Source organism: Ambystoma mexicanum, chromosome 14 (genome assembly GCF_040938575.1).
Source record: "Ambystoma mexicanum isolate Mex_15411 chromosome 14, UKY_AmexF1_1, whole genome shotgun sequence".
NCBI lineage: Eukaryota > Metazoa > Chordata > Amphibia > Caudata > Ambystomatidae > Ambystoma > Ambystoma mexicanum.
Window position 1 is genome coordinate 631,885,974 of NC_090940.1, and position 24,269 is coordinate 631,910,242.

General features: G+C 45.6%; 1 protein-coding gene and 1 long non-coding RNA gene across 2 annotated transcripts in view; one reads left to right on the plus strand and one right to left on the minus strand.

Annotated features, from left to right (window-relative positions):
* TRAF3 (TNF receptor associated factor 3) overlaps positions 1-24,269 on the plus strand; it is a 460,451-nt gene that overhangs the window by 1,873 nt on the left and 434,309 nt on the right. The gene's annotated exons all lie outside the window — the stretch shown is intronic.
* Positions 18,888-24,269, minus strand: part of LOC138527082 (uncharacterized) — a 33,387-nt gene continuing 28,005 nt past the window's right edge. The window contains exon 2 of the long non-coding RNA XR_011283810.1: positions 18,888-23,878. This is a non-coding gene — a long non-coding RNA (uncharacterized lncRNA). The remainder of the gene's footprint in view (positions 23,879-24,269) is intronic.

Consider the following 24,269-nt stretch of genomic DNA (forward strand, 5'->3'; position numbering starts at 1 on the left):
CTTTACCCCCACGGGAGACTACGTCCCGTCAGCTTTGCGACTAGCCTAAAGGCGAGCGGTGCCGCGGCGGGACCTGCTCAAGTTCGCACGCAGCCTTTGTCGCTACATAATGCTGTGTGTCTCCATGTAAAACCAGCAGGAGCACACGCGCTCTAGAGGAAAGCACCAATGCATGTATGGGGCGGTTTATAGTGATAATATCGAAAACCAAAATCTCGAAAACCAAAATCTCGAATACAAAAGGCCGAAAAATAAAATATCGAATTTTTTTTTCAATGTGTTTTTTTTTTCCCGTGGGGGTAAAGTCTGGGTTGGTTGCAGTATCTAGTAGCATTGGCTCCTTGCGGCCCAGCGCAAGCATTTCCTGTCCGAGCGGAGTTGTATAGGCTCAGTTTATTGCTGCAGAGTTTGGTATGCAGTGATTATATTGAATACAAGACAACTAATGAAACAGTAACGAATGAAAAAACAACTAATACCAAAAGAACTATTTTTGAAAAAAATCTAAAAATGGTGTTGTGAGAGGGAATAGTGGTTTTGGGGGTGGGCAACCCGGAAGAAATTGAAATGAGTTGTTTTGTATTTGTTATTGTTACATTAGATATTATTTCATTAGTTATAATTGCATGTATCCGTGGAGGATACTTGCCTGCTGGTGAGTTGTTTTGGTGGATCCTTCATTACTTACTTACTTTCATTATCTGCTCGGCAGTCGGCTACAGGCCAGGGAAGTGCCACATCTAGACGGTTTGCTTGAGGTGTGGAAATCTGTGATTGCGGAAAGCAGGGTGCCACTAAGTAGTCTACCCCTGGGTGCTTGAACCAGTGAGTGGCGCATTACGCCCTGCGGCGGGCATTTGAAAGCAGCAAATGTACGAACTGCGACGTAAGGGAGGCAAGGTATGCAAATGTCCTTGCAGCAACAAGTGGCGGAATGGCTGGAAAGGGCAAGAGCCCTGGCCCAGCCAGTTTCCCCGACACTGGCAGTAGGTCAGGCGGGCCAGGTGTTGGAAGGTAATTGCCACAGTGGGCCTGAGCCTGCCATTAATAAAGTTGGGATATCGGGGGCTGTGGCTTCCATGAGCGGATTAAGTAAAGAGTGCCTCAAGCAGGCGGAGATTTGTGGCAGATCGGTGGATGCCAGAATTTGTCTGAGGGGATCCAGGGGGGGGGGGGGCAGCGAAGGAGAAGCATTCTTTAAGAGAAGCCTCAACAGTAAACAAGAGGAGGCGAAAATCACTGTCGTCTTCTATGCTGTGGGGAAAGAGAAGAGCAATGTCACCCCTGTGTCAGATGCAGAACTTATTGATCTGTCATTATCAAAATAGTGGTGGGGGGAGAGGATAGCTGAAGATTGCTTTGATGGAAGTTTCACCCCCGACACCTCTCCGCCCCCCCAGGTGGATGGGGAGCTTATTGATATAAGCACTGTAAGATCATCCCAGTGTTCCATCAGAGGAGATGACTGTTATTCCTTTGGTCAACATGCTGAAGCCACGCAGGCCCCCAATAATCAATCAGTCCTGCATGCTCTAAATTACGCATTGCCTTCTTTCATCTGTTTATACGAAAAACTTAAGTTGGAAGTAAGATTACACACTGCAATCTTAGAATCAGTTGGGAACAAGCTGGATAGTAGAACTAAAACAGATGAATTGCCGTAGAGATTCAATCCAGCGGTAAGGGTTCTCTCTAACGCTATTGAGTGACTAATAGCAACGCTGCAAACGGAAGAGAGATTTAAGCGCTTTGAAGCATTTCACCTGTGTATAAGCGCTTTATAAATAAACAATTACAATCCCGTGGCCAAGGCGCCTCCTGCTCCAATTGAGTGTTTGATAGCTCTGCTGGAATTGGAGGAGGTTAGCGAGGTGCAAAGCGCAGAGAGATCTGTGGCTATTGCGCCAAGAATTGGTCTGGCTAGTTTCTCAGGGGAGGCAATTGGTTAAGTGTGCAGACTTGGGTGCACATGGTGCAGAGAATAAGGCAGATCAACATGCTAGCAAAAGGAGGAAGCCAATACTGGGGAAGTTAGCAGAGAAGAAGACAAGTAACATGAAATCAATCAAGACGCAAAGGCAAGGTTCAAGGCCATTCCTTAGAAATCTACCAAAGATTTCCGCACAAATGAACAATTCAACAGCTCAGCTTAATAATGCGGCTAATAAAAGGCCTAAAGAAGAGTCTGTGGAGAAGGGGTTAACCCTGGACAATGTGACCAGCTTGGTAGATTTGGTGGTTACTCCCCAGCCGACCCCCCCTCCCTTACCCCCACTCAAGAGTGGGTCGAGATATGAGTGTGTTTGGATAAACGATGCAAGGGTATGTGTGAAGGCTGCTGTTTCAAATGAACCGCCACTTGATACGAAGGAAATGGCAGAGAATCTCGGCAAAAAAATAAAAAATAAATTTGCTACTATTTTGCAACATCAGCACAAGGAACAACATTCCTTGATTAAATCCATACTGTAGGGATGTATTCTGCTCACTGCTTCCATCGCTGAGCCACGCTATGAAATGAATGGTGACCTCTTCTTGAACCCGGGTGCAAATATGATACAATTGAACCCAACCAACCGTGAACGTCCAAAAGCTGTCTGCGAGTGAGCCCTGCCTACTTATAGTAAACGCTGGACAAATAGGACACTACAAAGGAATTCCATCATACCTGAATTTACAGAGTTAATGGCAGAAATTAAGGTAACTAAACTCAGAAAATGTACATACACTTGTGCGAGTGAACGTTGGAATTGCAAATCTGGCTTTAGACAACCGTATGACATTCAATCTGCAAAAAAACAATTGCGTAAGGAAATGAAACAACTTATTAAAAACAAGTCACACAGAGTACATGATGAAGAACTTGCAACTAATCTAAAGTTACTGAAACTGAACTATCAAGCTTGGCTGCAACGCCATTTCGCAAACGCTAAATTTACACTATGGCTGAAATTGGCTAATAATGCCAGATCAAATAACTATAGAGGCATATGGGCAATATTTAGTGGCTCGGATAAACGCAATCTACCTAGAAACAATGTTGCAGAAAACAGATGGTTTGATCATGTTGGTAAAACACTAGGCTCTACGTCTCCAGCAGACGAAACACACGTTACAACCCCAGCTAAATGGACATGCTCTGTGTCCATAACTGATATCTGCACCATGATTTCCAAATTGCCATCCTCGCGAGCCACAGGACCAGATGGCTCCTGCAACGGCTAACTTAAAAAAATCCCCTGAAATATGGGTTCATGCCCTCCATGCCTTGTTTGTCAATATTGGCGAGCTTGGAGTAATCCCTCCAACATGGAAAGAGAGTACCATCCTCCCTGTGTTTAAAAAAGGTTCCTGGAAAAACCCCTCACATTACTGTATGCTAGCTATGCTGGATATACCTGCAATGGTCTTTGTAAAAGTCCTTTTAATTGAACTTAACTAATGGATCCTCGATAATAACATTTTGCCCACTAATCATTCCAAAGTCAGAAGTAAAGCCAGCACAACCCATAATCTGTTGACCCTAACTACCTCAATCGAATATGCCTGAAGCAAACGCCAATTACCTGTTTATGGAGAGTCCATAGATTTCAACCATTTTCTCAGCATCACTATTCAATGTATATGTCCTATGTGCCATATACCAATGTCTGTATTGTTGCTGGAGTTTCCTAATAATAGGAATACTTTGGGTGCCATCCTTTTTTAGTAATCTAACAGCTTTTCGCAAAACTTTATTCTTATTCAGAGTCTGCCAAACGTGTGAGTATAAGGCATACTCAGAGTATTTCGATGGTCAATAAAGAGTGTTGAAAACCCCTTCAAAATTGTTTGCCAAAAAGCAGCATAATCATCAGGATACAAGGAAATAGACCCGTAACAAATAAGTCTATTTGCCAAAGCATTGTTAAATCTTGTTGATACAGATGGCTTCCAGAGAAAGGCATGATTCCACTCCACCACCTCTACTCGAACAGGGGTGGGTGGCAAAAAACAAACAGACCTAAATCCCAATCCATGGTCGAAATAAGCAGTCTGTGGTCGGTACCTTTAAGAGACTCCTCAACCTGCATTGACAAATGAGTAAAAAGACTGTGAGAGATAAAAAATATCGTCCACGATTGAAAACGTAACACCATTAGAACATGTTGGAGTCGGAGGGAGGTAACAAATTATATTACCATTGATCAATGTTAGATTACAATCACTCAAAGCCTCCATAAACCTAGAGTCCCTAAGCTTAGCTTCAGATAAGCGCTTGCTCCTACTGTTGGGGCTCTCCAATTTAGAGTCAAGACAATCACTGTTAAAATCACCCATAATATGAACTTCATCAAACATGACAATTGCGAGCATAGATCAACAATAAAAGAGTTTACATCATGTCCTGAAGTATTAAAATACACATTAAAAATCACAAGATATCTATAACTTTGATCTACATGGTCCCTCCACTTAGGTTTCACCAGCAGAATATTCAAATTGTCATATAACAAGGTATCAAGAGTAACATCCTTGTGAATCTAAATTGCACAAAGTAGGCCCCCCACTGGATGACCCTTTTGCCCCCCCTAACAGCAGGGACATGGTAAACCTCAAAGCCATCCAGCAAAGGTGTATCGATGATCCACGTTTCCTGTAAAATTACATCAAATGATGACATGCAACATACCCCACCCTTATATCATTGTGTAGGATTACACAAGTGCTAAGTGAAACTGTTTTTGTATCGAAGCAAGTTATCGTATAATGTGTGATGGTCTATGCAGAGAGGAACTCTGTACACTTGGAAATTATGCAGAGTGTGTGAAAAGCATTCTCCTGTCTGAATATCCGGTGCCCTGATGCTATGGAATATTAATCCCTGGCATAGTCCATACCAATTATCCCTTGCAGGCTAAGTAAATGATATTGCAATGTTGCTCTCTTCTTACACGGTAATGTTAGTAATACTAAAGTAGGAGACACTGAGCATCACATTTGTCTTTTCTAAATCTTTAAAGGCTAAATTAATATTTGAGTTCTATAATGCGTTAACTTACAAGGTACTCAAAGTACTTGCGTGACATATGTACAAAGAAGAGGAAGTATGGATTTTGGTTACACATCCAAGTAGCCTGCTTACCTGTATCTGATATTTGAGCTGGTAGTTTGATTAAATAGGGTGGTGACGCTTTTGGTAAGGCACAATGAGTAACAGAAATACTGGCGCGTGAACGTTATTCATGTTACAACAAATATAAAACAAGTGGATGTGGGTACACGTCTGCTAACCTTTCGCAGAGCCAAGAGAGGTAGAGTCAAGGTTGTCTGGTAGTATTTTAATGTACTCTGGGGCCGAAGTTAGAGTCATAAGGTAAAAGTGTTGTAGAGTCAGGTTTAGGAGTCATGGGTCGGAGGGAACATTTTTGGTTAATGTGTGCAGGCATATCTTGGTTATATTTTTCTGTTCATGGAGCCAGTTTTTCATATTAGTTTTTAACCTCTTGTGTTGTATTTTGCTGTTAGGGATTTTAGGTGCATAGTAGTGTAATGCAAATTAGCAGAGTATCAAGACTAGATGCTTATTTTAAGAGAGAGAACATTTCAGGTCATTGCTGTGGCTTGTGTCTTATTAAATTTTTTTTAATAGGTGAGAATTGTCAGTGTGCGCTGCTAAAAATCTTCTGAGCGGCACACAGAAGGAAGCCGGGCAAGCGCACATGCGCACATCTTAGAGGGAACATTGATTCTCAGGTGCAGTTATTCTGATGGAATTAATTTCCTTACACAAATTATTTGCATGTTCTCCTGGCCCTTGAATTACATAATTTAAGTGGCACTTGAACTCCTTTCAGCATGTTTTTGACACATTGCTTTTATTTGCCATTAATCCATCAGCAAATGTATTGTGTGTGAGTTTCTTGACAGCCAGTTATCACAAAAGATATTTGTGTTTTGTTATACAAATGAGTGATTTTCCAGTGACCTAAAACATACAAGGCCTCATTATGACTTGGGGCGGTATCCCGGCGTAAATCTACCAGAATACTGCCCAAATGAATTACCGCTAGAGAAGAATTTCTGCCTTATTACAACTGGTGGTGGCGGTGTAATTCCCCATTCATACTGAGTCCATTGGAATCAATGTTGCTTTTTTTGGCCGAATTACCGCAGCGGAAATTCCACCGAATTCGGCGTTGAGTTGGAGGATTTACCCCCAGGATTTTCCTGGAGACAAATCCTCCACTCCAGGTCCCAAATTATAATTTGGAGTAGTGGTAACATTGGCGGTAATGGAGTTACTGCCAACTTTACCATTCACCACAAAACTCGTAATGAGGCCGACATTTTTCTCTCCACAGAAGTGCATTTGCAAGGTACTGTATCAGATATTGAAGCCTTGGACTGGTTGATGAGTTTTCTGTATAATCACAAATGACATTCGAAGGGATTGGTTCCTCCGACGTATTCCACATCTATGACAGGTAATCACCACAGCTGTGCTGCTTTGGAAAAAAAATTCGGCTCCTGCGTCAATGACGTCGATACGCTGTCCTCGAGGGCCTCCGTCAAGCCGACATCACCGGATGTTATAAGTAGGACGCATGACGCCCGTAGCCTCAGTTCCGTTTTTTCCGCAAACATGTTCGTTTCGGAGATCTCGGTGCGCCTCGTTTCTTCTGATTCTATCGGTTCTTCGAACTTGGTTTGTGAAATTATTAGGTCTTCTTCTTCTACCCCGTGGTCGGGATTCAAGAAGTGTCAGGACTGCGGTTCCGAGATGTCACTTATGGACCCGCACGACATATGCCTCTGGTGCCTCGGCACCGATGACTGTGACGAATGCCAGTCTTTGACGTCAAAGGCCTTGTGGGAGCGAAAGAAGAAGCTGTCGGTAGGTAGGGATTCCAAGCCCCGTAAGTCGAAATCCGCTGGGCTTTCGACTGACGATTCGAGGGGCGACTCTCTGCATCGTTGGCGTAAGTCCAGGGGGTCTTGGTCCAGCCATTCCTCTGCCTCTTCGAGGCACGCGCGGAAGCGCCGTCACAGGTCGCCTTCCCCATTCTCGTCCGAGGACTCCGCCAGACGGCGGGTAGCTTGTCCTACCAAGCATTCCTCTCCTGCAGAATGGGATGCATTTCGTAAGGAAATGTTGGTTATTTGAGTCGCAGGGCTCCGTTCCGTCCGCGCCTTCGAGAGAAGCCGCCAAGGAACGCGCTAGGGCCCCTGTTCGCACACCTTCGGGTTTGGGCGGTCGGCGCGATCACCGGGAACCTTCGAGAGAAGCCGCCAAGGAACGCGCTAGGGCCCCTGTTCGCACGCCTTCGGGTTTGGGCGGTCGGCGCGATCACCGGGAACCTTTGAGGTCCCGGTCGGACAAGGTGGATTGCTCTAGCCATGCCCGCTCCAGGTCCCAGTCCTCGACGCCCTTGAGACCGGTAGAGCCTGTGAGGTCTTCTAAGAAGACGATGCCATCGGCGCCGAGGCCGTTGAAGGACACGCTCGGGGCCCCGCCCTCGAGGTCTGTGTCGAAGCCATCTGCGCCACCCTCGATATCGATGCCTTTTTTGGGGGCTTTACCGGAGGTACCCCGTGCATCGGTAAAAACTCTGAGGAAGGCCCTGAAGAAGTCGGTAAGGCATGTATTTGAGCCTTTTCCTGTGTCCTCTTCCAGGGATTTCTTCCAGCCTCTGGATTACATCTCTGAGGTGGATGAAGGGTCTGAGGAAGGATTAGTTCCTGATGACTTGTTATCTGGTCATAGCCAGTTGGAAGACCTGCGTCAGTCTTTGCACGACGCCAGTGGTCTTGATACCTCCCCGGAGGTTGAGTTTGGCAAGCCTGGGCCTGGTACGCATGCTGAATCTTCATACATGCAACTCATGTCGAGGGTGACGGAGTACTTGGGGTGGTCTGCGCCACCAGTGGATTTTCTGCAGGATGGCCTGACAGATATCCTTGACCAAGGTCCACCCACTGACCCGGTGTCACAATTGCCAGGTAAGCACCTTTCCTTCCCAACCTCCTCCACACCTGAGCCTTCTGAGCTGTCCTTGGTTTCCGTGGTGGGTATTCTCCTGAGTTTCTTAGAACCGGTAATCAACTGCCTTTGGGAAGGCTTCTTCTTCTTTTCGTGTAAATAAGGCCTGGCTCCCTCAGAGGCCACCTTGGCAGGAGGGGGCACCTGTCCAAGGGGAACCCCGAGGAGCCAGACCTCGAGTTGCAGGGAAAAAGCCTGATAGGCAGAAAAAAACCCTGGTATTGCAGGCAATGGTAGTCCTCGTGCTGTTTCTGTAGAAAGCGGCTGAAGACGAGATGTCTGAGAGGTCTGTCCACTTGAAAGCGATGAAGACTGTAGGTGGGCAAACCCTGAAAGTTTGGTCTTCAATTGAGTCCGGGGGAGAGGAGTAGCAACAGAATAACAGGTAAGGAATACAGAGGAAGTATTCACAAAAGAAGTAGGGGTTAAGACACCGAAGAATCAGCAGAGTCCCACTTACCTAGAATACTGGCAAAACCCGGGAAGTGTAATGTAACCGAGCCGCGGTCGCGGTAAATGAGGAAAATAGCTCCGCGGCCGTGAACAGAAAAGAAGAGCCGCAGCGTGGTGAAAAGGAAGGCTGAGTTGCAACCGCGAACAAGAAGTATAATCGGAACAGCAAGCCTGCTGTGAAATAACACCAAGGTAAGTGCGATAGTAGTATAAAGAGAGGAATACAGAATATAACAAGAGCTAAGGTAAGGAAGCACTTGAATACAGGCAGAAACGAAAGGGAAAGCTAATGAAGCGAAAATAGGACAGAAGACAGGAATCACGAACAGGGAGAGAACAACTGAAGCAGCAGCGGTGGATCAGGGAGGCAAGGCAGGAATTGAGGAAGGATCCGTAGAGGAGAACTCCGCTATACAGCGCAGCAGCATTGAAAGGGACTGAAAGAAAACAGATACAACGTGCCAAAAACGGGGGCGTGGTTCTGTCTTATAGTAAAGGGCCGCCATGTTGAGTGAGGACTAGACCTGAAGGTGTACTGGTAGTCCGCGCCGCCATGTGTTCCACAACTTCCACGGGCGAGTCCTGACACCCGGTGCTGCCATTCATATGGCTTTACAGAGAAGGGTGGCGGCGGCTTGGACTGCTCCGGAGAGTCTCCCAGCTGTAAGCAAGTCGTTGCCGAAAAAATACTGTCCAGCCAGTAGCGACCCCTGTTACTTGACTACGCACCCCACTCCGGAGAGTTGGGTGGTGCAGGGGGCTACGGCCCCAGCAAAGCAGGTGTCTTACCCAACCATCCCTCCTGATAGGCACGACAAACATTTTGATGGCTGGGCGAAGAAAGTGTTTTCTTCAGGGGGTATGGCTTTACAGGCAGCCAACTCTGTGTGTGCCTTAGCACGTTTCACTCACACTCTGTGGAATTGTGTGTCTTTGGCGGCTGAACATATTCCCGAAGGGGAGGAACGGGCTGGTTTTCTTGCCCTCATTCAGGATGGCAAGGATGCCATGTGTGAATCCGTTCCGTCGGGTCTGGACATGGCAGACTGTGTCAGCCGGTCCATGGCGGCGAGCACCGTGATGCGCAGATTTGCGTGGTTGCAGAAGTCGGGGTTTGCTCCTGACTTACCAGCCCGGTTTCTCAACATGCCCTTTGATGGTGAACATCTTTTTGGCAGCAAGGCTGATGAGAGCCTTGAGAGGATGCAGACCTCCAAAGCTGCAGCAAAGTCGTTGAGCGCTGCAGTTCGCCAACCTCCACTTTTTCGCCCTAGGGGACAGCAATGGACAAGGAGGTTCCTTTCGATACTACTCTTCCTTTGGTAGATCGAGGGGAGCTGCAAGTCAAAGGGGCCACCGTAGGAGTGCCAGAGGTGGAAAACAAGGTACTCGAGGTGCCAAGGTCGCTCAGGCAGTTGCCTCTTTGCCCTCAGGCACTGCCTCAGCCGCTTCAGCTCAGTCATGAGGCCATGTCCCATGGTTCGCCGGTTGGGGGAAGGCTGGCGCAGCATCTTGTAGAATGGCGTGCCATTACTTCAGATGTGTGGGTTCTGGAGATCGTAGCCCACGACTACTGTCTTCCTTTCCGGTAGAGGCCTCGCGATAATCCACCAGGGAATCTCTTTGAAGAGTCCGGATCCGCTCCTTGCGCAGGAAATCAAATCCCTGCTGGAGAAAGGCACCATAGAACTGGTGCCTGTAGAGGAGTGGAACAAGGGATGGTATTCCCCATATTTTTTTATCCTGAAAATAGACGGGGGATTGAGACCCATCATGGACTTTTGTGGTTTGAACAAGCTCCTCAGGAAGGACAAGTTCATAGTTACTCTCTCTCAAGTCCTCCAGGCCCTTCAACTTCAGGGCTGGTTGGTGTCTCTCGACCTCAAGGATGCTTACTTTCATGTGCCGATTCATCCCAAGCACAAGAAGTACCTGAGGTTCGCGGTTGGCGGCTCACATTTTCAGTTTTGGGTCCTGCCGTTCGGATTGACCTCCGCCCGAGGGTCTTCACCAAGCTCATGGTGGTGGTGGCAGCGTATCTCAGGATAGGGGGGATTCACGTCTACCCCTACCTGGTCGATTGGTTGATCAGGGCACACTCTCCCCAGCAAGTCCTGGATCATCTGTCAGTCACCTGCCACTCACTTCACAGGCTCGGCTTCTCCCTCAACTTAAAGAAGTCCTACTTGACACCTACCCAGCTGCTCCAGTACATCGGAGCAGTGCTTGACACATCCCTGGGGCTGTGTTTTCCTCCACAGGTGAGGGCTCATCACATTCTGCAGATGGTGAACAAGTTTCAACATGCCCAGAGTCTCCCGGCGTTCGAGTTCTTGAGGTTGCTCCGCTTCATGGCCTCCTGCATTCTCCTGGTGCCAGAGGCAAGGCTGCAGATGAGATCTCTGCGGTGGGCTCTCAAGATGCAGTGGTCACAGTCCTCCGGCAGGATGTCAGATCCTGTTCATGTGCCGTCCTCGGTCGCCTAGGATCTTCTGTGGTGGGCCATCGAAGGCAATCTGATGAAGGGGGCTCCATTTTGGCTACCCTGGCCGGAGATGACGATCGTGACGGACGCATCTCTCACGGGATGGGGAGCTCATGCCACCGAGTTGACAGTCAACGGTCGTTGGTCTCCGTCGGAGTTCAGACTCCATATCAATCTGTTGGAGCTGAGGGCCGTCAGGCTAGACCCTGTAGGCTTTTCTGCCGTCTGTGAGGGGGAAGAATGTCCTGATTCTGACGGACAATACGGTGGCCATGCACTACCTCAACAAAAAGGGGGGCAGGGTCTCTCCCTCTGTGCAGAGTGGCGATGCAGCTCTGGTTCTGGGTCATCCAGTAGGAAATTTCGATCTCGGCAGTTCATCTGGCTGTAGACGAAAACGCAGCGGCGGACGCTCTGAGCAGGCAGAGCACGGTCACTCACGAGTGGAAGCTGGCTCAGGAGATTCTCCTGGAGATCTTCGCCCTTTGGGGGACCCCACAAGTGGATCTCTTCACCACCAGTGTCAACCGGAAGTGCGAAAGATCCTGCTCGCGGGAATTTCCTCCAAAAGGTGCCTTAGGGGACGCATTTGTAGTGGAGTGGTCCTTCCCACTGCTGTTTGCATTTCCTCCAGTCCCCGTCATTCCGCAAGTGCTGCAGAGGTTACGGAAGTTCGGTTCCCGAATGATCCTTATTTCTCCGGAATGAGCCAGGGGAACGTGGCAACCAGACCTTTTCGACATGTCCATCTGCCCTCCACGCCGTCTTCCCTACCGAGACGACCTGCTCTCACGGGAGGGGGGCCAGGTTCTACATCCAGCGGTCAAGTCCCTCAACCTTCATGCTTGGCTTCTGAAAGGTTGAGGTATAAGGATTGGGACCTCCCTGAAGACGTGATGGAGGTGTTGCTTTCGGCCAGAAGACCCGCAACAAAGTCCCTGTACTGATGCCGTTGGAGAAAGTTCTGCGACTGGTGCAGGGTTAAGAATGTGGATCCTTTTTCATGTGCCATTCCTGTGGTTCTGTCTTTTTTGCTTTCGTTAGCACACAAGGGCCTGCAAGTGGGTACCATTAAAGGTTACTTGGTGGTGCTGTCCATATTTAAGCGCTCGTCTGAGGAGTGTTCTGATTTTAAAATTCCTTTGATTTCTCAGTTTCTGAAAGGGCTTACTAATGTGTTCCCACCGTCTCCTTTCCAGGTGCCCGGTTGGGATTTGAACCTGGTTCTAAAATTTGGTCTTTGGCAAGGCGGTCCTCTATTCTGCAATTTAATTGGGCATTCTAAAATTCTAAATTCTTTTCCCACCTCCTTACGTTGGTACTGCTTTGGGAGTCTGTCACAGATGTGGAATATGTCGGAGGAACCAATCCCTTCGAAGAACAAGTTACTTTCTTACCTGGTAACGTATCCACGTCACTCCCTCCCTACCTGCCCCTCTACAGAATTTCTTATGCGATTGCAGCTTTCGTTTCCGCAAGGCTTTCTGTAGTTATTTTGGCAGAAGATTGGTGCCACACTTTCTGGGGAAAAAACTACAACAAAGGCTACGGGCGTCATGCGTCCTACTTATAACATCCGGTGATGTCGGCTCGACGGAGGCACTGAAGGACAGCGTATCGACGTCATCGACGCAGGACAAAAATTCAGAAGCAGCACAGCTGTGGTGATTTCCTGTCATAGATGTGGAATACGTCATCGGGACATCCCATCGAAAGAACGTTACCAGGTAAGAAAGTAACTTGTTCTTTTATTTTAGTATTTTAGCCTATGTGTTTGGAAAAAGTGTTGTAAGATTTTTAAAGAATTGCACTGGCTGGGAAGAGGAAATTCCTTTCCAAACTCTCTTATGTGATGGTAGATCACAAAGTGGCTTACATCATTAGTCAGTTGCGCACATGGAAAATAATGTGCACACAACAGCCAACCGGTTGTGCACATAGAGAAAAATAATTAGAGGGAACATTGCTGGTGAGTCGGGGAGACTGATAGCAGACCGGTCTGTTAGAACCAAGGTTGCAAGCAGCAACATTTTTGAAGAAATCTGAAGAGAACAGTGTGTAAAAGCGTATGTGACGAATGATGCGAATACAATTGGACATTAAAAGAGTGACTGAACTTTTGCAGCCAAGATAGATACCGTATATACAGTGTTTAGTGCCACGTGGGTGCTCATTCAAAGGTTTGTGTTAGGTATCCAACTGAGAGGTGGCACATGTAAAAAGGAATTGTGAAATCAAAGTGGTCCTGCAATGGGTGAAGCTAAACCCTGTGCACATTCAAAGTCTTCGATAGTTAATGCAAACTGAAATTGGTTTGAGCCCGGCTGAGGGGGACTAATTGTGTAAGAGGAAGGATCTGAGCCGGACTGCGGGGGATCGGGGGTGAACCGTGAGTCACCTGAAAAGGAATAACCTACGAACATTGTGTGAAAGGTGAAAGATGGCTGGAGCCCGGCAGAGAGAAGCCAGTTCAGAACTTCATGCTAAAAGGATCTGAGCTCAGCTGAGGGGGAGCCAGGGTGAAGAGTGAATCACCGGAATTAAGTACTTGTAAGAGGAAAGGAACTTTGTGTTTGTTTTGGTATCTCAGCCCGCTGAATCAAGAGACTTTGATAAATAAAGAGACTTGGGCACACAAGGTCCTGATGCTGGTTATGGAACTGTATCCTTGTGCCGAAGAAGCCAAAGAGTGTGCAATGCTCGAGTGAACCGCCTTGTCCCATGCTGAAAACGCTTGGAAGGGAGGCCAACGTCCTGAACATCGTGACATATTTTTTTTGAGATCTTTTCCATAATCACTACCCCACAGTATTTGCATTTAGAGGTACGGATTGGCAATAGTTTTTTTTAGTATAGGCCCTTTTATTTTGATGAGACTCCACTAGGTCTGCATTATTATTATTTGATGGTCATAGCTTGCTCCCATCTGTAGATTTAGGATTAGATAGGCGTTTATCACACCCCTGTTGAAGTTCAATAAACACCCTTGAACTGTGGTCACTTGTGTCTGTCTTATTGTTGATACCATGCCTTCCTTCCATGTGGTGTCAGGAGTGAGATGTGATTCAATTGATAAAAATTGCTAATCCATGCTGATAATTGTCGTACCACTAGAAGAGGAAAATAGTTTTGCTCTCCCAACTTCACACCCGAACTGGTCAACAAGACTTGTTTAAAACTCCAGTGTTATTAGAGACCCTCCCACTCTCTCATTATAATATCCAACAGCGGGATTGAATAATATTGAAAATACGGGCAGCTTATACCTTCATTAGACCTAGTGCCTTAAATTCCCCCGCTCACGAACCTTTTTTTTTGGTACTCAGTTGCCATCAGTTGTAGGGCCATCAGGGTTAGAGACCAACCTACCTAAATCATTCCCTTCAGCGGAATCAGACTCAGAAGAATCAGACAGCTTCAAAACTTTATCCAAAGGAGTCGAAACCTGTTTGTTTTCCGATTCAGAAAAAAACACAGAAGGAACCCTTACCCCACTGGAAGAAATGGCCAATTTAGCAGCTATCATAGCCCAGTTGGCTGCCCATCAAATGCAGGCCGAAGCTAGGCATCAAGAAAACATGACGAAAATGATCGAGTTGCAAGCCAGACCCCTACTGCCCCAGGGGATACTTCAATCATACCTAGAAGGCGAAGATCTAGGGAACTTCTTTCTGAATTATGAACGATTAGCTGAAGAGTAAGGATGGGAAGAAAATCTAAAAATATGTTATTTGGGGCCCCTGTTGAAAGGTGAACTACAGACTGCCTACCAACTACTTAATCTTTCCCATGGAGCCACCTTTATAGCCATAAAAGAGGGGCTATTGAAAAGAGTAGGCCAAACTTGTAACTGCTATCGGCAAAAATTGAGGGCCATTAGATTAAATCCTGGAGAAACCCCCTTTGGAATGGGTGAACATATCAAACATACTGTAGCCCTTCAGATTAATAACAAATCCATGGAAGAATGAATAGAAATAATTACTTTAGAACAGTTCACCAATTCCTTGCCCCCTTTTCTGCAAAAGGCTGTATTACAATTAAATCGACCTACCCTAGCCCTGGCCATTGAAACTGCACAAAACCACTCAGATTTAGCCAAACACTTCCACGCGGTACATCGAGGTGAGTAAAATAAATATTACAAACCTACCCACTGATCCCCACCTCAGGGAGTAGACAAACAAGGAGGGTCATATAAAATCAAGGAATGGATACCGAAGGAAAGAATAGAAGCCAAATGATTCTACTCCAAAAGTAGAGAAGAAAGTAAAAGGGAGGAACCTAAAGGAAGCAGACCAACCACCCTATCTGATTTTCATGTAGAGAAACTGGGTATTTGGCCAGGTACTGTCTGAAAATGTAAAAGAAGAACCTATGGAAATAGGCTAGAAGAGTGGGACGAACCCGAAAAGGATCTAGAGACCTTCAACATACATTTGTGTCAGTCTTCTGCTCACTTTGCATATGAAAAAGCTTGGGTAAATGGGAAGCAAATGAAGGTGCTAATTGACTCAGGTAGAAAGCAAACCGCCGTAAGAGCCGACTTGGTCACAACAACGGACTTCAAGAATGATACCCTAGTTAGTTACCTGTGTACACAGAGACAATTAAATATATCCCAAAATACCCATGTACATTAACATCAGGGGCAAGTCATGTTTAATATCTTCAGCCATTATTCCTGGGCTCCCTGAGGATGTCGTTGTAGGTCGATATTGCCCTACATTTTCCACTCTTTTGCAGAAGCCCCCACCTTCCTATAGAGTTTTCACCCCACGACTTCTGGCACTCTAATAACGATTCCCAAAACTCTCCAATATAGGACTGGGAAAAGACGGAATCCCATGAACCTCCCACAAGGTATAAAGAACCCATAAAACCAGAGTCAACCCCTAGAGACCAGTTTGTTGGTTATTTTCGAGAGACCAATAAAACCACCTCACCTCTACCTAGAAAGTTAAAATAAAATCAGTAGAATATGCAAGACTCCTTGGATAAATCTCATCCCTGTTCTTTCCCAGGTCTTAACAATGAAGAACCTGAACAAAGACCAGTCATTTCCACCTTGCATAGGGGAAGGGTATGTGAGAAAACCGAAAGTGTCTCACCTGCTAGTCCCCGGGGATCTGCCATCCAGATGGCCAGGACACATCCATCACTTTTGTATCCAGTTCCTGGGCGTGTCCCCGTGCAGAAGGATCACCTGGATGAGGGTCCTTTGGGGAGTGGGACACCGGATGGTGAGACGCGGTATCCCCTTCCCTGTAACACTTTTCACCATCCTACCAGGTAGGATACTTAGGAACTCAACCAACCCCCTTTCCCGACACAAACACTTTCTCACGGACAGCTCACTGTGAGAGAAAACAGACCAACACCCGAGCTGTGTACCTGACATGACCCAACACAATGTTCAGGCAGTCAGGCAATTACTGATTATTACACACACTCACCTGACTTTTATCACACTTCCCCACATGGATAAAAGGCAGAGCGTGAATGCACACTCTGAGCAAGGCAAAGCACACGAGGAATCAGCAGTTCCAAAATGGCAGTTTAATATGAGGAGAAAGACGGCAAGACCAGAGAGCGTTGCAGGGAGGGAATTGCCCTTGACCTTTTGAGAGAAAAAACATTACTTTCACAAACCTTCGAGAATAAGAAACATAAGACCTGGAATTAAAGCTGAAGAACCCTGCATTGTGTGTTGGAGGTACCCGGGGCTCTCCCGCACCGATAGCCAAGGCGAGGAGGAGCTTTACCGCCGTGGTACTGTCCTGGTCTCCTACAACAAAGCAGCGCCAGTAAAGTCAGCACATCCGGTGAGCCAGGGAGGCTGATAGAAAACCAGTTTGTGATAGAACCAAGGTTGCAAGTGGCAACATTGTATAAAGAAATCTGAAGATAATGGTGTGTAAAGCGTATGTGAAAAGCGACGCAAATATAATTGAACATTAAAAGAGTCGCTGAACTTTTGAAGCCAAGATAGATACCGTATACAGAGTGCTCCGGAACCACGTGGGTGCTCATTCGAAGACCTCCGTTAGGTTATCCAACTGAGAAGCGGCAAGTGTAAAAAGGAATTGTGAAATCGAAATGGTCCTGCAACGGGTCAAGCTAAACCCTGTGCACATTCAAAAGTCTTCGATAGTTAATGCGAACTGAAATTGGTCCGAGCCCGGCTGAGGGAGACTAATTGTGTAAGAGGAAGGATTTGAGCCCAGCTGAGGGGGATCCGGAGTGAGCCGCGAGTCACCCAAAAAAGAATAACCTACAAACATTGTGTGAAAGGTGAAAGACCGGTTTGAGCCCGGCAGAGCAAAGCCTGTGCAAAACGTTATGCTAAAAGGATCTAGGTCTTGGCTGAGGGGGAAGCAGGGTGAAGAGTGAATTACCGGAATTAAGTACCTGTAAGAGGAAAGGAACTTTGTGTTTGTTTTGGTACATCAGGCCTGCTGAATCAAAAGACGTTGATAAATAAAGAGACTTGAATGGTATGAGACTGCTGATATGGACAATACTCAAAAGTGGTTTTAATGCAATATTGATTCAATATTCAATAAGCAGAATATCTGAATGCCGACGAGGCAAAAAGCAACAACAAACCCCAAGCAAATACAGATGCATGAGATACCAATGTGGTGGGAAAGATAAAGCAAGCGTTACCATTGCCAAAAAAGAACTCCACTGGCTCCCGGTTGCTGCACGGATTGAATTCATATTCCCTGTGTCATCCATAAGGCTGTCCTGGGCCTGGGACCACGCTATCTGCAACTTGCTCTTACTAAATACTCTCCCTCTAGACCTCTACATTCCTCTGGTACCAACTCTGTGTGTGTGTGTAAAGCGTTTCGCTAAACAGAGGGCCGAAGGACGATCTCTTTCCTCAGCTGGCTCCCACTGGAACAGTCTCCCCCTTCCTTTTTCTCTTGAGCTGGACCTTCTCAAATTTCGGAAGCTCCTCAAGACTTTCCTTTTCACTTCCTCCTTCCCACCTCTGCTAACCTCACACCCAATGGCGTCAGACTCTGGCCACTCACAGAACTTTGTTTGGCACCCACTGGATTATTGCAGCGTTGAGCTGCAATAAGTAGGTAAGTGCAGGCACCCACTGGCCTACGCCACTGTAAGCCTGCACTTACCTACTTATTGCAGCTCAACGCTCCCTAGCGCTTACTACACTGAGCACTTACATCTGCTGCTCACCCACAAGCACAGGCATTCCAGCACTTACCCTCCACTCCCTCCGACCTCTTCTTACTCTGCACTTGCAGGCTCTGAATGCCCATAAAACCTAGTAGATCCGCCTCTATCTTCCATTGTATAGATTGTTTTCAAACCCATGTTCACTCCCTGTTGCCCTGAGGGCGCTTCAAAACACAATTCACTTGCTGTATAAGTGACTAACAAATGCACAATAAATAAAAATAAATAAATAAAATATTGCCAGCACCTCAAGATATATGCTACTGTTCTCTAGTGACAAGAACAGTGACACAAATAAGAACTCCTGGCCGACAAGAATACCAGGCACTTGAAGTTACATAAAGTTTCTGTCATTGTGGGAAGATACCTGGCAGGGGAGTATACCAGGGGATCGTTGAAGCCCACAAAAGAAGTCCTGGCCGGAAGAATACCAGGCACATGAAGTTATATAACGTTTTTGTCATTGTGGGAAAACATCTTGCTGGGGAGTACACCAGGGGATCTGAGAATCCACGAAAGAATTCCTGGCCGACAAGAATACCAGGCACCTGAAGTTGTATAAAGTTTCAGACATTGCGGGAATATACCTGGCATGGAATTATACCAGGGGATCTGAAAACACCCTAGAAGGATTCCTGGCAGAGGAGTACACCAGAAAATCTGCAAGAGTTACAAGAAGACCTAAAGAAAACTTATGGAATTTATAGTTTGACCAAGTTAAAGAAAGACAGTCATGGAATTTATTATTTGAACAAAAATTTTTAAGTCCAGTACAAAGACACAAAAGGAGCTGTTGGCTAAAGAGACACTTTTGCCATCCTACCTAATAATTCTGGCGATAGGAACCATCCTCTGGATCCAAAGGTCTTTCCTTGGAAACTACTTTTTTTTTTAGTCATCCTTATATTTGTTTTTGTGAACCCATTTTGTTAATACCAAGCCAAAAGATATTTCCTTGCACCGTTGTGCCACCTTGGAATGTTTTGTACACAAGGACAGCTGTTAAATTGTTGACTCCTTGACACGTACAGAACTCTAGTTTTAGTTTTGAGACAGGGTAATTCCTCTGCAGAATAGGGCTAGAGAGGGTTTTTAACAACCCATTTTTGTTTAATAAAAATGTCTGACTTTGAGAATACCACAGCTTTATGCCCGCCTCTTATAACTGACCCCTCACGGGTAGCAACCCGAAGCCGTGGGGAATGATTTAATACACTGAGAAATCCCCACAAGAGGGGATATGCATTAAGAAAGCAAGAAATTAAGTATTTAAAGAAAGGGGAATATCCAGAAGCTCTATTGCATTTTATTGGTCATTTATATAATGCCCTGTCTCCATTTGTATGGCCTCAATGCGCTTTGTGGTTGGAACGCCCTAGTGACTGCAGTCCATTTGTGGGAGGTTCTAAGAGTTTAAATTAAAAGCTACTTGTGTGCATTTTTGCCGGTTCAGGACTTTGGTGGGCTGGCTAGGCTCCAGTAAGCAGCCCGGAGGTCAGGCACGTGGGTTGGTGCTGTTGGTGGTTTAGGATAGAGTTCTAGTGCTGAAGATTCGATGTGTGCCCAGTTAGACCCAATTTATTTTTGTTGGCCGTCACTGTATACTAGTGGCAGAGGCGTTGGGGTGCTTAAGGGGTTTCAGTGTGGACAGCTATGTGTGCTGCTAGACAGGAACAGCGTAGCCATAGCTGCATTCTAGGGTGCATGGATGGGTGGCCATGCCAGCGGCCTGTGTCCACAGACTTGGTTTAAGGTATACGTACCATAGGCTTGGATGGAGTTTGACTGCAGTGTTCCTTTTCTTGGTTCAATGCGATTGGCTGGTCTCGCTATTCGTGGTCTCCCTGAAACGAAGGTCTGAGCTGTGGGAGATGGGCCTGGGGGGATGGGAGGGTGTGAGGATGATAGTTTGTTACGGTGTGCCTCTGCGAATGCTGCCGACATCCCTGGGGTGTTGGTGGGTAGGGGTATTCTTGTGTTTGTGGAGGATGATAGTTTGTTACGGTGTGCCTCTACGAACGCTGTCGGTATTGTGTGGTATGCCAGGTGGTTGTCAATATTGCAAATGTGCAGGCGTAGGGAGTTCCAGATGATCGCCACTTGGACAGAGAAAGAGGATCCCAGTGTGGATGAGTTGTAATGTGGGACCGCTAGGAGAGATGGTGTGCGAGATCGGAGAGTCCTTGAGGGATGGTAGCAGGTGATTTTGTCTTGAAGGAATTCCGGCCCGGTGTTATGGATGGCCCTTTGGGTGATGCACGTGGCTTTCAAGGTAGTGTGTCGACCAATTATTATTTGCAGTTTCCTTGGCTGAAACGTGGGCGCGCCTAGGTAAAGGCCGTTTGCGTAGTCTAAGCGGGAAAGGATGATCGAGATGATGGCGGAGAAGCGGTGAGGATAGGTGAGATAAGGGAAGATATTCCTGAGGATGCTTAGGTGGAAGAAACTGGTTCTGGAAACGAAGTTGACTTGTTGGGCGAGGGATAAATCTTTACCCAGTTTCATCCCAGGTTTTTCACTGAGTTGGAGGTTGCCGGTGGGTGGGCTAGGAATTGCGGCCAGGGAATAGGTTGCAGGAGGAGCAATGTTTTCCCGCAGACTAGGATTTCAGTTTTCCCCGGATTGAGGATGAGGTAGTTGGTCGTCATCCAGACATCAATATCCGAAAGGCATGATGACAGATCTGGACGGTTGGGGCCTTGCGATTTTGGGATTTTAAGGATGATCTGAGTGTTGTCTGCGTAGTTGTAGCAGGTAAGATTGTGGGAGAGGATGAGTGCAGGCAGAGGGTTTATTTAGTTAGATGTTGAAGAAGATGGTGTGATCAATGGAAGACAGGTCAAGAAGGATGAGTACAGCGCAGCCAACCGCATGAGCTGTTCTTTTTAGGTCGTCCCAGACAGACACTAGGGAGGATTCGGTTCTGAGTGGTCTGAAGCCAGATTGTGCAGGGTCAAGGAGGTTGTTGGCTTCAGTGAAAAGGCCAAGCTGCTTGTACGCTGTGCGGTCCAGAGGTTTGGCCATGAAGTAGGTGTTGGAGATTGGCTGGTAGTTCTGGGGGAGGAGTGGGTTGAGTGTAGGTTTTTTTGAAGTTTTTAGGGCTCCCGGGAAGGTTACCGATGTTATGGAGTAGTTAAGGATTGACTGTGCGATGCTGCCTTCACAGGTTGAAGTTGGCATTTTTATGAGGAGGGTGGGCGGGCAGGGGTCCTCATGGGGGCACCTGATGGGTGGCTTTGTGCTAGAAGCGAGAGAAATTCCTATTGTGAGATTGGAGAGAAAGAGGTGAAGGTTTGTGTTGAAGTTTTTTTCTGAAGGATTACAGAGAATAATTAAAGTCACAAAAGGCCATTTAAAAATCTGATACTTATTCATGGACAGATACTAAAGGTATCCTGAGAGAAGGGAGTCATTCTCCAGATTTAAGTTAGTTTTCATAGTGGTAAAGTCAGTTAGGTTAGTTTGGACAGTGGATTTTACTATTTGGACTTTCACGACTGACGGATGAGCACATTAGTAAGATAGGCAGGGACCACCGATAGTGATAAGGAAAGTTAGAACTGACAGTTATTATTTAATAAGCCGTCCTAAAAGATGTCCCATAATAGTCTGTGCCTTTCTTCTGATCCGCCACATTACTCTACAGTGAAATAGAGGTGCTTAGGTGTGCAAGACGTAGATTTGACCCGCTTAGCAGTATCAGCATACAATGCTTGCTTTTTTAAATTGTGAATTGGTTCATAAAACAAACCTCAACTGTAAAATGTTATCACACAACAAATACAAATGTTTATAAAATACATTCACCTAAAATAGTTACCAGAAAAAAAGAATAAAGAAATGGTAAATGAAATTCATCAGTACATTTCACAATGAGAATTTCGGAAGACAACATTTGTATAGCACCAAACGGATAGCTGCCAATTCGAACCCCTTTTAAGGGCCTGTTAAAATTCTCATCCAGAAAACCTCTCCTACACATCCATTTAGAAAACATTTTTATAAATGCATTCTTTCCTTGTCAAGACAATTACATAAAATAGACATATGTAAAATTTTAGGCACAAGATCCCATAATCTATATCACCTATTGAATCTAGGGATCAATTTATGCCGTTCTATAATTTCTAAGGTTGGAAACCTATTGAGCCTAATTTTCATAAAATGTTTTCACCATTTATCATTAGGAAATGTAATAAGATAAATTGGTAAAATACCTATATCCGTCTCCTCTCTACTGAGCCAAGTTAGTAAACTATATGTAGGCACTTTGTCTCACGTTCTACATGAATCCATCAACCTAAACTTTGTTTTAACTAAGTCTGGAATGAGCATGCAGAAAGTCAATTTAATATCTGCACTACCAAGAAGAGCTTGACATTTTTGCACTAAGATGTAACCGGGTTAGTTGTAGGTTTATTTGCAGCCAGATTTATATTATAAAACAGCGAGTGCTCAGGAGGAGCAGATATTTTCTAATATTTTTGCAGCGGTTTGCACTGTACTATTGTTCTGAGAGGTGAGGCCCAGTTGGTACCTAAATAATTGAGATGGGGTATACAATTAGGTAATCCTAATACTCCCCTCCATAACATTGCCTCCAATATGTCCCATTTAAGCATGCTTGCTATGTGAATTATCTTGGAACCATAAGCGAGGGCTGGAATCACTTTCGAATTGCAATATTGAATCACAGTAAGGAAGGAATATCAACCATATTCCCAGTTAATATGAATTCATTGAGATGGAAAGTACAACTCTTTTTCTTTTAACCGAAGAAAAAGAGGGGAGATAAGTAGCCTATCCAAAAATGGAAATCCTAGATGGATGAATTTATCAACCACCTCTTTATCAACGTTGTTGATTTTCCATGTGTAGGACCAGGGTTTATGATTTTGTTTTAGATTTTTCTGGATTTTGACTCAATTACAACTATACAATTCCTTGTCATAAAGACAGTCCTTCCATTCAAAGACCTATCGGTGTGTAATCCAGACTAACTAAATTGTCAACAAAAAATGGCTAATGTATTTTTCCCTCTCCCAAGATGGGTGGGAATGCTCTGATTTTACTTAATGGCTCACCAAATCTGAGATGTAGAGGTTAAACAATGCCAGAAGCAAGACACAGCCTTGTCTCAGGCCATTGAAGGTGGGGCTAATAGTGCCGCAGTAATAGCACCCAGAATGACCCATTGGTCCAATTGACCCAATGGGAATGGGGACTTACCACCCCCCATCCTCCAACAACTTGGGATCCAGCTCTAATAGCGCCGGACGAAGTTGGTGTAATGTAATTTGCCTTGTGCGGTATTCTGGAATATTTCTCCAAGTTGAGGCAGTTTGATTTTCCTGGCGGCGCAACACATTCCTTTCGTTTCTCCATTAAATTTCAGAGCCTTGCAATAAGGACACAGTTGAGCCATGGTGCCAATGAGAACATGCCGGCTCAAACTATAATCATCAGCTGGGTTGTACAGGAAAGCAAGGCGATTGTAATCACGTGATTGCTGAGCACGGAGTCGTGTTTGAAGCTGATCTGCTGTTTCTCGTTGACGTCTTTCAGCCACTTTCAGCCCGTCACGTTCATTCTGTTGAGAACGAAGCAGGTCTGAAGCTGCAGAACATGATCGCTGTGCTCGCAACCGTGCATCCTGAAGTCTGGCTGCACTTCGCTCTGCTGCTTCCTCGGCACGTATTTGAGCCATTCTAAATTGGAAACATTGAAATGGAATTGTAAAATATTTAGTATAGCGTGTGGTGCTTTTACGTCCAACAGATGTCGCTGATTTTCAGTAAAATATTTAGTATAGAATGTATTGCTTTTATGTCCAACAGATGGCGCTGTTTTTTTCATAGTAGGTATATAAAAACAGGCGCCTATTTGAATGCAACATTGTGTCAAAATTTCAAAGCAATCAGTGAAGAACTTTCAGAGATTTAAGATTTTAAACAAACATTTACATTTTGATTTATATAGATTTAACAACATGCTCTAATCGAAGGGGTCAAAAATGTTCCCCAGAACATCTAACAAGCAAATTGGCCTATAATTGCAGTTTTCAATTTGTAATGAGTTGCAAATTTTGCCTTTTTATGC